The sequence below is a fragment of the Bufo gargarizans genome, chromosome 1, assembly GCF_014858855.1.
Source record: "Bufo gargarizans isolate SCDJY-AF-19 chromosome 1, ASM1485885v1, whole genome shotgun sequence".
In the NCBI taxonomy this organism is placed as follows: Eukaryota; Metazoa; Chordata; class Amphibia; order Anura; family Bufonidae; genus Bufo; species Bufo gargarizans.
The window spans coordinates 729,393,860-729,407,021 of NC_058080.1; the positions used below are offsets into that span (position 1 = coordinate 729,393,860).

The 13,162-nt window shown below is 45.7% G+C and overlaps 1 long non-coding RNA gene across 1 annotated transcript in view; it reads left to right on the forward strand.

Moving 5' to 3' along the window:
* Positions 1–13,162, forward strand: part of LOC122924880 — a 45,167-nt gene that overhangs the window by 960 nt on the left and 31,045 nt on the right. The gene's annotated exons all lie outside the window — the stretch shown is intronic.

Consider the following 13,162-nt stretch of genomic DNA (forward strand, 5'->3'; position numbering starts at 1 on the left):
CTGCAGCTGTCCGCAGGGTAATCTCTGCCGCTCCTGTGCTGTGTTTTTGGGGGCGGTGAGGATGCTTGTATTCGGCCCGCTTGTGGCTCCCTGCTGTCCTCTATCAGAAGCGCTCTGGAGCTTGGAAACAGAGGCCCCGCGTGTTTCCTGTGGGCGCCGCCATTTTGGGAGTGACGTCTCCGGCTGTGACGTCACTTCCTGTTTCTAGGAGAAGTGTTTTCTCCTTTAATAATGTACTTTTTTCGCCAGTTTTGGTGAATTAAGCTATTTTAGCCTAGTATTTCTATTTTGATCTTGTTTTTAGTCATTTTTATTGATGATTAGATGTTGGCAAAAGCTCCGCCCCTTTTTCTGTGAAAAAGCCTATTTGCTTGGATTCCTTTCCTCCTTCCAGTCTTAAAGGGCTTCTGTCACCCCCAAACAGCAATTTTCAGTATTGGACTTAAAGGGGTTATCCCATCATAATGATCACTGTTAAATCTGTTAATGATTTGACAGTGATCATTTTTGTAAATATATTTGATTAACCCATCCCCACTTACCTCATTGTTGTCATTCGGTCTCCCCCGGTTACGGCCACCGCTCTTCTCCGGAATCCCGGTGGTCGCGCTTGCGCAGAAGATTCCTTCTTTTCTCCCGGCCGGGCCGCTCGCTGTCCTGAACGCGCACGCCGCCGCACATGCGCGATGGTGACTTCTTCCTGGCCAGAATAGTACAGAGCCGCGAACGCGCACGCCAGCTCTCTACTATACTGGCCAGGAATAAGTCACCATGGCGTGCGCGTTTAGTCCAGCGCACGGCCCGGCCGGGAGAAGACTTCAATCAAGATGAAGCCCGCCCCCAGCCACAATCCAGGAAGTGAACGGCGCGCAGGCAGCAGGTAAGTATGAAAATGCAAAGTGGGATAACCCCTTTAATATATCGCGGTGCAAGTCAGGGGAGTCCTAAAACACTTTCAGTTTGTGGTCCTCCCGTTTGGAATTTCTTCGGCCCCACACACATTTACCAAAGTGGTGGTTTCCGTGGTGGCAGCTCTAAGACTTCAGGGTCTGAGCATCATTCCATACCTGGACGATTGGCTCTTTAGAGCGTCTTCCCAAGTGATCCTGTCCCAACACATCCAGCGGGCTGTAGCCTTCCTCCACCAGCTAGGATGGATAATCAACGGGGACAAGTCCCATCACCTGCCAGCTACCTCAGTGAAGTTCCTGGGATTCGTGGTGGACTCAGTGATTAATCTTACTCCCTAAAGAAGGCTATCTGTTCAAGAGACAGCCCTCTCTCTCTTATTACTTCGGAAAGTTACCATTCGTACTTTGATGAGAATGTTGGGACTAATGTCATCAACCGCAGAGGCGGTTCCTTGGGCATTATGGCACCTACGTCTGCTACAATCGGAGGTACTAGCCAAGTGGAATCACAGTCCGGTGGGACTAAATTCCGTGCACTCCCTGTCTTACCGTGCCCGGTCCTCCATAAGATGGTGGACCCATCTGGAGGATGGCAAGTCCCTGATCCAACCCTCTTGGATCATACTTACCACAGATGCATCCCTAGTAGGCTGGGGAGCACATCTTCTGAACAAGACAGTTCAAGGAACCTGGACATCTCAGGAGAAGTTAGTGTCATCGAATCTCCTAGAAAGCAGGCGATCAAATTAGCCCTTCTTCATTTCGCTCCCTGCATTCAAGGCAAAGCGGTGAAGGCAGGGGTCGAGTGGAGGGGGAACGCGTGGGAACGGCGTTCCTGCACTTTTTTCATGGCAGGAACGCCGTTCCCTTTACAAGCCTCAAGCCAGGAGAACGCGGCTGAAATCAGGGGGTGAAGCGCACTGTGCAGGGCAGGCTAAGCGGCTTCACAGCTGTCTGTGCGGTGCTGCTGCTGTCTGTGACTCCTCTCATGGCGCCCCGCCCCCTACTGACATCATCTCCTTCACTTCTTCTGTCGGCCTAATACGCTGCGAGTATGTTCAGTCACTTCGCAGCTGACACATAGGAGATCATTTAGAAGTTCATCATTAAGAAAAGTTTGTCCCTGGGATTCGAACTCACGACCTCTACACATCAGAGGCAAGGCATTTACCCTCACAGCCATGAATGCTGTCTAGGTAGTTGCTTAAAAAAAAAAATATAAGACTTCTACTTATACCTAGTGTACTGATACCTAGTGTACAGCCATACACATGACAGCTGTCCACTGTGTATGGATGTAGCAGAGCTGGGTGTGTTGGGGCAGCTGTCATGTGTATGGTTGTACACTAGGTATCAGTACACTAGGTATAAGTAGAAGTCTTATATTTTTTTTTTTAAGTAACTACCTAGACAGCTTTCATGGATGTGGGGGTAAATGCCTTGCCTCTGATGTGTAGAGCTTATGAGTTTGAATCCCAGGACAAACTTTTCTAAAAGTGTTTTTTTTTTTTTTAAGACTCCTACTGATACCTAGTGTACAACCATACACATGACAGCTGCCCCAACACACCCAGCTCTGCTACATCCATACACAGTGGGCAAAGTTACCTACAGTAGAAGTCTTATATTTTTTTTTTTAAGTTATTAGCTAGACAGCTTTCATAGCTGTGAGGGCATATGCCTTGCCTCTGATGTGTAGGGGTCATGAGTTCGAATCCCATGACAAACTTTTCTAAAAAGTTTTTTTTTTTTTTTTTTTTAAATACCAGACTGTTACTTTACTGCCACGGGGGAGGCGGGCTATTGGCGCCATGATACTGGCACATGAAGGGGGTAGGAGAGAGGAACTTGATACTGGCACATTAGGGGACAGGGGGAGAGGATGGCACTATGATATTGTGTTTTGATCACAATGTGTACATTTGGCTCAGTCCGCAGCTACACAAATTACAGCGTGCTAGATTTTCTGTGCTTTTTTTTTTTTTTTTTGAGGGGGGGGGGGGGTTGCAGTGGATCTTGGGTGAGTTCCCACACTTTTTTTCCCAGGACTTGACCCCTGGGTGAAGGTACAGTCAGACAGCATGACCGCTGTAATGTACATCATCAAGCAGGGAAGCACGAAGTCACAAAGTCTCCTGAGAGAGATAGGTGTGATATTGGATTGGGCAGAATTGAACCTCACCCATTTATCAGCCGTCCACATTCGTGGAGTCCACAATATGATTGCAGATCGCCTGAGCCGAGGTCTTCCAACCGGAGAATGGTCTCTCCATCCAGACGTCTTCAAGGAGATAACGCTCAGGTGGGGCATGCCAGAGATCGATCTCATGGCAACAAGGTTCAACACCAAGGTTGAGAGGTATTGCTCCCTTTATAGGGAGGACAACCCGGTGGCAATAGATGCACTGTCAATCCCATGGAGGTTAGGGCTGGCCTTTATCTTCCCTCCAATTTCCTTGATTCTAAGGGTATTGATGAAAATCAGGCAGGACCAAGCATCAGTCATCACCATCATTCCATACTGGCCGAAAAGAGCTTGGTTTACCCAACTTATTCAAATGAGTCGGGGTCAATTTTGGAGGCTTACCCCAGAGAGAGTACTGATGTAGGGGGACACTCAGATCTCCTCAAATCTTCAAATGTTCAACCTGACAGCCTGGAGGTTGATCAGTCCCTTCCTAGAATAGAAAAGCTATCGGGGTCTGTCTTGAGAACCCTACAGCACTCCAGATCTGAGACTACTAACAGATCTTATTCAAGAATTTGGAAGATTTTTTCAAGGTGGTGTTTCAGTCATCAACTGTCATCCACAGACGCTTCCATGCCTACCATCCTACAGAATGGTCTGGACAAGGGGTTGTCACCGTCTACCCTCAGAGTGCAAACTTCTGCTATCTTGGCCTGTCTCAACTAGTCCATTTCTCAAGAACCCCTTATCAAGAGGTTCTTGAAGGGAGCTTCAAGGTTAAAGCCTACAGTAATCAGACCTATCCCGGTATGGGATTTAACGGTCGTGCTCAGGGGGTTATCATCCCCCCCTTTGAGCCTTTAGAGGAGGTGGAGTTCAAACCTGAAAAATAACTTTCTTATTGGCCATCACTTCTGCAAAGCGAGTTGGGGAACTCCAAGTATTTTCTGCTTTTGAGCCATACACCAAGTTCCTACAAGACTGGGTGCTGCTCAAGTTCTTGCTTACCTTTATTCCAAAGGTGCCTTCATTCAGCAACATCAACCAGGTGTTGTCCAAACTGTAAAATGGTTGCTGTGGATTTCTGGCATGGCATTTGGACGTGTCCTAAGGTAGTCAAATTTTGGGCCACTGTGATTGACTATGTCAAGACACACTGGTTGCTGGAGCTCCCTATGGAACCCCAGGCCCTGGTCTTCCATTACATACGTCTGGAAGGGGGTCAGCCTGACAATCAAACTCAGATCCCAATCATTTTACACTCTGTTCTATTGGTGGCCAAAAGAGTCTTGCTTCAAAGATGGCTCATGGATGCCATGCCAGATATTTCAGCTGTGGTCTCTGAGTTGAAAGTGTTGTTGGGCTTTGAGAGGATAGAGGCGTCAAGGCACAAGGAAGTTTCAGCCTCCAAATTCTTCAACAAATGGCGCACTTTTATGGTCGCACACTTCAGTCCGGTTGAGATTGGGGAATTGGTCAAACCCTTTCAGTACACTTCTTGGTATCTCAAAGCATCTCTAAGTAATACCTTGTGCCCCCTGGCAGTGTAGCCCTGCCTTACTCCTCTCCCCCCCCCCCCCCCCCCCCCATGCCCCTCTCCCTCCCTTCTCCTCTTTTTTCTTTGTGAATCTGCTTCAAATAAACAGAATAAAAAAAAAAAAAACATCAACCAGGTGATTTCTTCTCCAGAAAGAAAGAGGGCTCCATACCCTCAATGTGTCGAGATGTCTCAGGATCTCCCTGGAGCGGTCCAAGGTATTTAGGAAAGATGAAAATCTCCTTTTTTCCAGTACCAACAGGGGGGGGGGGGTTGGGGGAGGCCTCTAAGCCCTCCATCAGGCGATGAATTAAAGAGTCAATTCTGGAGTCTTATGTGTCTCAGCCAGGTTCTGAGCCACCTGAGTGTCACGGATGATATTGCAGATAGCTGGAAGTTATGGATAAACATCCGACTGGCTTGATCCCAAACTAAGGAGCATAAAAGTGACCCCTGTAGAACCCTAAGAGCTCACTCTGACTGCTAAGCACATCTCAGAGGTAGACGATTGCATGCCCTTGTACCTAGACTGTGTGACACCTGAAAACCCTATAATAGTGAGGGGACAGGACCACCGGCTCCCTGCACTTAATACGGAGGGAGTCAGGGTCACCTAGAATCAAGCCAGCAAAGAAACAGAATACAAGAAAGGACTTATCTGAACAAGCAGTAACAGAAATCTCCAGCAGTGATCACTTGAATCCAGGAAGTAGTATAAACCGCAAAGTCAGGTAGTATGGGAGGGAATATAAAGGGAGGCAATTAGTGTGAATAGGTGACAGCTGGGAGAAGGAAAGGAGATGACAAAGTGAAACCAAAACAAAAAACATCATGCAAGAGGTACAGAAGAACGTCTGCCAGAGCTTCTCAGAGAGCTGGCGGTGACACTGAGTTTGTAAAGGCCCACTCTACTCGAGCGGTGGCTACTTCCTTCGCAGAAAGAAGCTCGATTCCACTGGATGTCATCTGTAAATCAGCTTCCTGGAGTTCTCACTCCACTTTTATCTCACACTATATAGTGGATTCTAGAATAGATAGCTATTCCTCATTTGGCCAGACAGTGTTATCCTCCGCCAGGCATGAGGGCCCTCCCTTGGGGGTTTCTACTTGCTAATCCCCATCTGTGCCACTGGTTAGAATGTAAGGAAATCGTTAATTTCTAACGATAATTTGTTTTCCCTTAGTCCTAACAGTGGCACACATTTCCCCCCCTTAGTAATTGTTATACATTATTGTTGCTTATTTCTACTTGTAACTACACAAGGGGACTGGGAGTGATCCCCCTCTTTATTGGCGGGTCTAGTTAATTATTTAATTATTAAGTGTCAATAACATTTCTACCTGCCCTAGCAGTCTACGGGGGGAGGAATACCCCATCTGTGCCACTGTTAGGACTAAGGGAAAACAAATTATCGTTAGAAATTAACGATTTCTGGCTACAGTCTGAGAGAGAAAATATATGTTCTAACAGAAACCTCCACCATCTGTCAGAAATCTGACTAGTCCCCATTACTGCAGCATGTAACAGGTATCGCTAGAGAAGCGCTTCGCTGGTTTTACGCTTAAGATCCAGTATGGAGAGGAGGACAGTGAAACATAGAGTCTGTGTGTTTGGTACAACTAATCTGACGCTTGGGTCATGGCATCAATAAAAGGTCCTAACTAGACGCTAAGAGGATTAGATGGGCAAGTGATCATCTTCTGACCTTTTTTTTTTTTTTTTTTTTAAATAAGAATCTCCTATTGTGACAATCTGAGCAAGTGTGCTCTTTGATTGATGAGGAAGGGGGATGATAACATGCACAAAAGTCCATGTTAGGCTTCATTCACATCTGTATTGAAGCCTCTGTCAGGGGAAAATACAGAACACAATAGTGAAGCCTGCTGTTCTTTGTTGTCTGGTAAAATGCTGGGTTTTCTAATGGAAACCAGATCTCACTGTAAACAATGGTGTCTGCCAGGTGGTATTAATTTCTGTCCAAAAAAAACAACGCTTCCATTATTTTTGCTGTTTTGTTAGTGCAAAACAATGGAAATAAAAATGCCAATGTGAACCATGCCCCGGGGTCATGTACAGTTACACACAGGGACTGGAGGATGTATGCCTCTCCTTCTCTCCCTGCAGCCTGTTCCCCCACTGACCCCTTCCCTCTTCCTCCTCACTGGCCGGCTGAGGAGCTGGAATATCTCAGGCTGTATAGCACTTAGACATATGAGTCAGGCCCTGTTTTATACATACAGATCTCACTCCTGACCCAATTTGTAATAACTATATCTCAGTCTGTTTAGCAGCTAGCACACTGATTTTGGTCTTGTTTTAAAGCTTAGACTCTTAGCTAGTTATATTTTTGGTTCATATCTCTAGCTGCTACTCAGTCTGAGATATATTTATTCTTATCAAGGAGGTATTTCATATCTCCTTGGCTACAAATTAAATTCCACCACCAGACTCCTACTGGTAACACCGGCTAGGCCAATAGTTTACCGGCCAGGTGGCAACCCTATCCTCAGCTGCATCAATGACCTGGAGTGGCTTATTAGGGAAGGGTGTGATTTACGATGCTGAAAGGTGTGCCACAATTGTGCAAATCTTTAGAGCAAAGTAAGCTAACCAAATGGTGGTCTGAAGTTAGACAAAACTGTTAGGCCATGCACCAAAATTATCCAGCATCAGCCACTCTGATAAATGTGGCACAGCTTTAGACTGTCTGGGCTAAGTGTCTGCCTTCTCCCTTTATCCTAATAGTGGCGCCCATTGCACTTATAGTGGTGCCTGCTTTGTGCATCCATGAATAAGCTTCGGATGGCCGAGCATGCATTGTGCGTCCTCAGTTTCCCTCTATTCTTTGCGGTAGGACTGTAGCGGCGCTTATCCTGTGCATGCAATGTACTTTCAGCCTGGTCTCTTGGGCTGAGTATGAGTATACAGCAACCCCGCACCACGGACAGTAAATGCATACTGGCCTGCTCCTTTTCAGGAGGCTACTTCAGTGCCTGTAAAAATCACCAACTCTTCCAGGAAGCTGGAAGGTCTCCTCTTTTTTCTGGGAATCTCTAGAGAGTTGACAAGTATGAGTAAAATCCAGTCCTTCTGCTTTGGCTGGCTCTGTGCATACGTAAACCAATCTGTTGGAATTACGTAAAACATAAAAATAAGTGTCTGCACCACATTTCTAACGCACTTTTTGGCGCACATTGTTACATCTGCCAACTCTCCAGTGAGTGGTGAGATCTTCCAAACTCCTGTAAGACAATGCAAGTCTCCCAGGTACTGCCTGACTATCTTCTCCCGTTCCTGCAGTCCTGGGGCCACTGGAGACAACAGCCTGATACCTGGACTCAGTGGCCTGGAATCAGGATATGTTCTATGTCCGACCGTGAAGAGAGTCACTGATTGTTCCCTTTCACTGGAGTCACCAATGAAGGTGCTCAACCATCCCATGTGTGTTGTTTTTCTCCACGCCGTAGATGTCCCTCGGATCTGGTCACTTCTTCCCAGCTGCTTGTCACATCCCCTCTCTACTGGGGAAAGATAGAAAAAAGGAAGCCGCAAATAGAAGTACCACCAAGGAACTGGATCCATGGAATAATTTTATTATATTCACAAGATAAAAAATCTTCAGACATATAAAACACGTCCAACTCTGTGATCACCAGAGACAAGTTTCATTTAAATCACAATCTACATTTTAACCCTTTTGGAGACCACGTATTCATCAAGCCAAATCCAATATATTTTTCTCTGATTAATATTTTGAACTTCATCCCCAGCTCTCCATTTTTTTTAGAAACTAATTCGATTCCCTGGAACCTAACCCCAACTGGGCAACAATTGTGGTGTTCTTTAAAAATGTTCTGAAACTGAATGACTATCAAGACTAGTGTTGAGCGAACTTGTGGTTTCAAGTTCGGCGTACAAGGTTCGGTTTATCTAAGAATTCCGTTATGGATTCCGTGACCATAGACCATAAGTTATATGGTCCGTGGTCGCGGAATCCATAATGGAATTCTTAGATAACCTAAACCTTGTACGCCGAACTTGAAGCCACAAGTTCGCTCAACACTAATCAAGACCAATAGTAATATTGTAGATATGCGCTTTTCAAGCTTTAGTTCTCGCAACTAAAAAACAAAATACCACCCCAAATTGATTCCCATTATCTCTGCACATTACTGCACTATGTGAATTTACCCTTGTTATGTACTCCTCATCAAGTTATCCTTCATATTTGGCGCTCTAAAAAACAAAACAAATGGAAGCTTCTCTGGAATGTTATCCCCTATCACAGTGAGGTGACTCTCTTCATGGTTATATCACTTAGGCTACTTTCACACTAGCGTTGTTTAAATCCGGCGTTCAATTCCGACACCGGAACTGCCCGCCGGACCTGGAAAAACGTGTGAAAACGGATTGAATTTGAATCCTGATCAGGATTTTGATCACAATAAAAAAATGCATTGGAAAAAACGGATCCGCCATTTATGGACTTTTTTTTTCACATTTTTCGGGTTCAACATGCAAAAGCCGGATCCGGTTTGACTGAACACACGGCGCCGGATCCGGCGTTAATGCAAGTCAATGGGAAAAAGACCGGATCCGGCGTTCAGTCAAAGTGTTCAGGATTTTTGGCCAGAGGTAAGGCTACTTTCACACTAGCGTTGTTTGAATCCGGCGTTCAATTCCGACACCGGAACTGCCCGCCGGATCCGGAAAAACGTGTAAAAAAACAGATTACATTTGAATCCTGATCAGGCTTTCGATCACAATGGAAAAATGCATTGGAAAAAACTGATCCGCCATTTATGGACTTTAACTTTTTTTTCCTATTTTTTGGGTTTAACATGCAAAAGCCGGATCCGTTTTGACTGAACACACGGCGCCGGATCCGGCGTTAATGCAAGTCAATGGGAAAAAGGCCGGATCCGGCGTTCAGTCAAAGTGTTCAGGATTTTTGGCCAGAGGTAAAAATACTGCATGCTACGTTTTTCTGAAAAGCCTGATCAGTCTAAAAGACTGAACTGAAGACATCCTGATGCATCCTGAACGGATTACTCTCCATTCAGAATGCATTAGGATAAAACGAATCAGTTCTTTTCCGGACTTGAGCCCCTAGGACGGAACTCAGCGACGGAAAAGAAAAAAACGCTAGTGTGAAAGTGCCCTTAGTGAGCAGCACACACATGTTGTTCTTTAACGAATTGGACTACAGTTGTGTTCAAAATAATAGCAGTGTGTTTAAAAAAGTGAATAAAGCTCAAAATCATTCTAATAGCTTTTATTTCCTGACACAAATGCATTGGGAACACTACACATTCTATTCAAAATCAAAACAAAGAAAAATATATCAAATTTGATTTTAAAAAAATTGAAGAAAAGTGAAAAATAACAGTCTTTGTATTATTTACAAACTCAAACATTCACTATATAAACTGTAAAGTGTTTGAATATTTTGCTGTCCTTTGAGTCACTTCACTAATATTTGGTTGTATAACCGCTGTTTCTGAGAACTGCTGGACGTCTGTGCTGCTCGGAGTCACCACCTTCTGCCCCTGTGACCAGGTTCTCCAGCCCAGGATGATTGGACTACTTTCCACAGTTCTTCTCTATTTCTTGGTTTTGCCTCAGAAACGGCATTTTTGATGTCACCCCACAAGTTTTCTATTGGATTAAGATCCGGGGATTGGGCCGGCCGCTCCATAACGTCAATCTTGTTGGTCTGGAACCAAGATGTTGCACGTTTACTGGTGTGTTTGGGGTCGTTGTCTTGTTGGAACACCCATTTCAAGGGCATTTCCTCTTCAGCATAAGGCAGCATGACCTCTTCAGGTATTCTGATGTATTCAGACTGATCCATGATCCCTGGTCTGCGATAATAGGCCCAACACCGTAGTATGAGAAACATCCCCATATCATGATGCTTGTCCACCATGCTTCGCTGTCTTCACAGTGTACTGGGGCTTGTATTCAGTGTCTCCGGCCACTAGACCCAAAAAGAACAATCTTACTTTCATCAGTCCTTGCCATTTTGGCTATTCTTCTATCCATTTGAATGGTAGTTTTTCGCTTTCTTCCACGTCTTTCAGGTTTTGGTTGCCATTTTAAAGCATTTTCGCTGAGCAGCCTATCATTTTCTGCACTTCTTTATATGTTTTCCCCTCTCCAATCCACTTTTTAATCAAGGTACGCTGTTCTTCTGAACAATGTCTGGAACGACCCATTTTCCTCAGAATTTCAGAGAGAAATGCACTGTAACCGGCATGTACAACATTTGCTGCCTTCCTTCCTTAAATAAGGGCAATAATTGCCACCTCTTTTTCAAAGAATGAATGACCTCACTCATTGAACTCCACACTGCTATTATTTTGAACATGCCCCTTTCAATAAGTGATTGAATTGCAGAGAATCAGCACCTGCTATTAAATTATTTCCTATGTAGAAATATCATTTCTACCAAAAACTGTGATTGATCAGGTTAGTGATGTCTGACTGCTATTATTTTGAACACAATTGTATCTCATTTAGGCCAGACACAGACAAGCGAGTTCAGTGTGAGAAACTGTCAGCGTGTGTCAGTATGAGTTCCTGTTCGGAACTCTGCTTCTCTGACAGGATCCTTTGGCATTGTGAGGCCAGACACACATGAGCAAATTGAATGCGAGGAGCTCGCAGCGTGACAGTGAGAGGTCCTGTTTTGGCCTCCGCTCCTCTGACAAGATCGCACAGTATACCGTCAGTGATTCATGGACGTGTGCACACGTACCCATTCATTTTAGGCCTTTTTGCACACGAACGTGTGAGCCCCATGGCCGCGCTGCGGACCGCAATGCACGAACACCCACAGTGGGGCAACTGCAGCGGATCGCGGACCCATTCACTTTAATGGGTCCGCGATCCACCCGTTCCGCAAAAAGATAGGACATGAAGCACTCCGTAGTGGTTCCGTTCCGCACCATTCCACATCTCCTGATTTGCGGACCCATTTAAGTGAATGGGTCTGCATCCGTTATGCGGAATGCCTACGGAACGGCGCCCATGAATTGCGGATTTGCAAATGCGGTCTGCAATACGGCCACGGAGCGCACACTTTAGTGTGAAAGAGGCCTTAATGTGTGTATTCAAAGATCCTCGTTTTAGCACAGTCCGTGGTTTTATCACAGAAGCATGCTCTATTTTGTCCGTGTTCACAGGTGCATCACGCTCATTATAGTGTATGGGTCCATGGAAAACATGGATGCAACACGGACGCCATCCATGTTTCATGGACCATTAGAAAATAAATTTTCAGCTGTGCAGTGTCCATTAAACACGGATGATACAAGGAGAGCAAAAAACGGACACACGGACCAAACACGAATCCTTCATGGACATCTGACCATCTTATCACAGATTTCATCATGGATACGAACGTGTGGATGAGGCATTAGAGTCCTGAAATCTATTGAATTAGGGCTCATCCACACGGCCGTAGTTTTGGTCTGCATCCGATCCACATTTTTTGCGGATCAGATGCGGACCCTTTCACTTTAATGGTGCTGCAAAAAATGCGGACAGCAAACCTGTGTGCTATCTGCATCCGTCTGTCCGTTCCGTGGCCCCGCAAAAAAATAGAGCATGTCCTGTTCTTGGCATTGTTACAATGGATCCGCAAGAAAAACGGATGCAACACGGACGTCTCATAGATGTCATCCATTTTTTTTGTCGACTGCAAAATACATACGGTCATGTGCATAAGCCCTAATGCTGTACGATGCTTTCGAGGTGGGATCTGGTATTCGCCAGAGTTGTCTTTTGAGCCCACTATTGTACGTGTTCACGATTGATCCCTTCCTTAGAAGGGTTGATCATGGGCCGTCTGCGGGTGTCAGGATGGAACAGGCAGCTCCGGAGGCCACATTTTTGGGTGGTGACAGACGTAGACCGCTACTCAGAGTTATCTGGGTCCAAGATGAACTGGGATAAGTTTTGATCTCTCGGACACCCTTCCAGAGCCCCAGGAGTCTACAAAAGTCCTCTGAATTGAATTTGGCCAGGGAGATTATCCCATCAAAATTGGGACAGCAGGCTTAAGACTGACGCTCATAAGGTGGACCAGTGGAAGGGTTGGTCTTTGACCCTCAGGGAAAGGGTGAACATTATCAAAACCTACTTGATCTCTTTGCTGTTGTATCTGGGCAGTGTGTGCGTCTTGCCAGAACCTTTCTAGACTCCGGTCTGCAGTCTGTTCTTCCAGATGTCATGGGGAAAAAACTTAACCTTGTCAAGAGGGAGGTTACTTACCGTACGAGGAGACTAGAAGGGTTGGGTATGGTCAACCCTGTGGTGTTCCTGGTGAACACCTTTATTAAGATTAACCCTGCAAGCCTCTGGAAAGAAAGGGGTCCTCCATGGGTAGTCTGTCGGGGATGGTTTCGGCCTTTCTTCCGGGAATGGGAGACGGGGGCACGTGAAGGATCTCCACACACCACATGGGCATCTCCTGGCTTATGGTGCCCTGGTTCTGACTGTATTTCGGCAGTGGGGTTTGA